Source organism: Protomyctophum parallelum (assembly GCF_964188405.1).
Source record: "Protomyctophum parallelum genome assembly, chromosome: 7".
Classification (NCBI taxonomy): domain Eukaryota; kingdom Metazoa; phylum Chordata; class Actinopteri; order Myctophiformes; family Myctophidae; genus Protomyctophum; species Protomyctophum parallelum.
Window position 1 is genome coordinate 20,934,230 of NC_139705.1, and position 3,723 is coordinate 20,937,952.

Genomic DNA, 3,723 nt, shown 5'->3' on the forward strand with positions numbered 1-3,723 from the left:
AGCCAGGCAGATACAGGTAAGCGTGACAATAAATGGCAATGTGAAGTAATAAAACGAACCTTTATCCTTCGGGGCTTTCTGGACAAATAACATGTGTTACATTACATAACTTTATACTTTTAACATAATTTACTACGCCTTATTTGCATTCAAATGTATCAAATCTGTATCATTGAGAATTAAAATTTTGCTAACCATTCCACTGCCTTATAAGCCTTAGTAAGAAAATATATCCTGCAACAAAAAAATATTTCACAGCTGTTATCACCGACATTCCCCATAAAAAGTCCTAAATCAAGTCTGACAAATACTGTAAATGTGCAAACATCAAATCATGATCTATTGTACAATTCGTTTTTCCTTTTTCTTTAAAAAAATTATCCCACGATTTTTGTAACCCATTATTTTTCACCAGTGTCAATTGTTTTTCCATTTCCCCACTCTGATTATCAAGTACAATCTGAAGTATGCAGTAAAAATACACAGTACATTCAATTGTGAAAAGTGTTTATCTACGGGTCCATTTGGTTCCATTTGTACACTCACACACACAATGAAGATATTACAGTGCATGGCTTGGCCTTGGTTGTGTAAGTTGGTCACTCGGGGCCTCCTCGTGTCTTGGAATGAGCTTAGTAATGGCCTCAGCAGTCATCAGGTCTGTGGAAGCATCTTGAGTTGAGCAACACAGACACATTGTTCAGCGTTGTGGCGCTCCATGGCGCTGTCTCTGATTTATACTTCCTTTGGTCAAGGCTGAGGGCGATCCATCATTCCTCAAAGCTGCTGGATAAAGTCCTTCGTTGACCCTAATTGATTTCAACAGCGGAGTTCACCTAGACCCTGTCCTTCTGTACAGTCACGCAGAAGAGTCGTTTATTTCTTGAATGCCCTGTCAGCGTGGTAGCCTGGTGGGAAGCTTTGCCCCCCACCCCCCCTCCCCTGTAATGAAGAAGTGACCTTGGATTTTGGATCAGACTTTGTTAAGCCTGGATGTCATCGGCATCCCGAACACATTAAATTGCACGCACACAGTCTCTCTCACACACACACACACGCACACACACACACACACACACACACACACACACACACACACACACACACACACACACACACACACACACACACACACACACACACACTGTACTCTCTCTCTCTCGCACACAGTACATGAGTTTGTATAGTGCACACAAACGCACAAACACAAGCCAGGTGCTGATTTACAGATGGGCAGTGACAATATCACCAGTTGCTGGTGTGATGATAACTACTGTAAGGTCATCCACATTCACATGAAGCCATGTGGAAAATCATGGGAATGTTGGTTGTAGCCTAATGTGCACAGAGTTGTAGCCAGGAGTACATTCGTTATTGTGTTGGTTACACTAATGGCATAATCCACAGTTGGAGTGTATGTGGTCTGGCCAAATTCACTTCCACATCACCACCATCCAGTGGGGCTGGACAGGTCTGAAGGTCGGCGGCATCAGCAGAGACAAAGAATCATCTGCTGACCCCTCAACTTCCTGACAGGAAAGTGAAATACACGAATGTATGCCCGAGGGATTGGGAGAAGTTAATCTCTTTCCTGATACAACAACGTGAGACACACAGGACATGTGACTGCTGCTGCCCTTCATTTGGCCAAAGATCAAAGTTGAGGGCTGTGCGTCTGTGGAACACATACATGTGATGATGTGACCCGTGGAAAGACAAAACACCTTGAATGCAGAGGAAATGTTTGACCTGCCGCAGAGCTCTCAAGACTTCTTGAAAGGGACTCGTGCCAGTATTGTCCTCCGGATTCACACAGCACTGGTTTCATGTGCAAGGACGTGCAGAATTCACCCAGAATGAGCCAAAACACTATTCAGAGAATGTTAGTATTTTCAGGAACATTTTATCTGAAAACAATAGTTTTTCTGCATACAGACTTTCTTTTTGACTCGTTTGTTTTCACACACAGGACATTATACACACATTTTGGGCAGAGCGATTTGATGTAGAGGTGGAAACTAAGGCATAGACCCCTGGGGGATCCCAGTCAATTAAGTAAGGTTAATTAAATTAATGTTTGTGGTTAATAAGATCATTATTTTATGGTCTGCCATGCAGTTGAAGGGCATAATGCTGTACTCTGCATATCAAGAAATGGAAAAAATGTGTTATATAAAACCTGTACATGAACATTAGGCAGTACTAGGAACTGTAATAGATACATTATATATTCTCATATACATATTAAAGGTATATTCAGTGATTTCACTTAATTCAAATATCACTTATTTTTTTGTTTTGTTGTGATAATCCTCCCTACTATAGAGTGTGCTGACCATATAAGGAGTTCCTCCCTGTCCCCAGTTAACCCCTGGGGGTCAAAAAACCTTAGGTTTCGTTTTTGACTCTCTATCCTGATTGGACGAAAGGCTGGGTCCCACAGCCAAAAACGAAACCTAAGGTTTTTTGAGTGAAATCACTGAATATACCTTTAAATACAGAAAAGAATGAATGGCTTGAGGTCTGACATAAGTATGTCTGAAGATCCCTGCATGGGTCGCAGCTCTGTCTAAGATCCCTGCATGGGTCGCAGCTCTGTCTAAGATCCCTGCGTGGGTCGCAGCTCTGTCTAAGATCCCTGCGTGGGTCGCAGCTCTGTCTAAGATCCCTGCGTGGGTCGCAGCTCTGTCTAAGATCCCTGCATGGGTCGCAGCTCTGTCTAAGATCCCTGCATGGGTCGCAGCTCTGTCTAAGATCCCTGCGTGGGTCGCAGCTCTGTCTAAGATCCCTGCGTGGGTCGCAGCTCTGTCTAAGATCCCTGCGTGGGTCGCAGCTCTGTCTAAGATCCCTGCATGGGTCTCAGCTCTGTCTAAGATCCCTGCATGGGTCTCAGCTCTGTCTAAGATCCCTGCATGGGTCGCAGCTCTGTCTAAGATCCCTGCATGGGTCTCAGCTCTGTCTAAGATCCCTGCGTGGGTCGCAGCTCTGTCTAAGATCCCTGCATGGGTCTCAGCTCTGTCTAAGATCCCTGCGTGGGTCGCAGCTCTGTCTAAGATCCCTGCATGGGTCGCAGCTCTGTCTAAGATCCCTGCGTGGGTCGCAGCTCTGTCTAAGATCCCTGCATGGGTCGCAGCTCTGTCTAAGATCCCTGCATGGGTCGCAGCTCTGTCTAAGATCCCTGCGTGGGTCGCAGCTCTGTCTAAGATCCCTGCGTGGGTCGCAGCTCTGTCTAAGATCCCTGCGTGGGTCGCAGCTCTGTCTAAGATCCCTGCGTGGGTCGCAGCTCTGTCTAAGAATAACGTGGCTAATTTGCAGTGGTGGAAAGTAACTAATGTACTCAAGTACTGTACTGAACTACAATGATGACGTATTTGTAGTTTACTTGAGTATTTTCAATTTCCTATACTTTTACTTCTACTCCACTACATCTCAGAGGAAAATATTGTACTTTTACTTAACTACAATCATTTGAAAACTTTAGTTCTAGTTCTACTAGTTCAGCCGATACATTTCGGCCATTTGAAAATAGCCGATTTACAAGCTCACAATGCGTCAAGTTGCAACGCATTGTGAGCTTGTAGATCCGCTATTTTCAACTGATCTTTATACATTTGAAAACATGAAATGGAACATTCTGTATAATGATTACTTTTACTTTTGGTACTTTAAGTACATTTTCATGCCAATATGTTTTGATTCCCGGACTTTTTTTTGTTGCAGTAT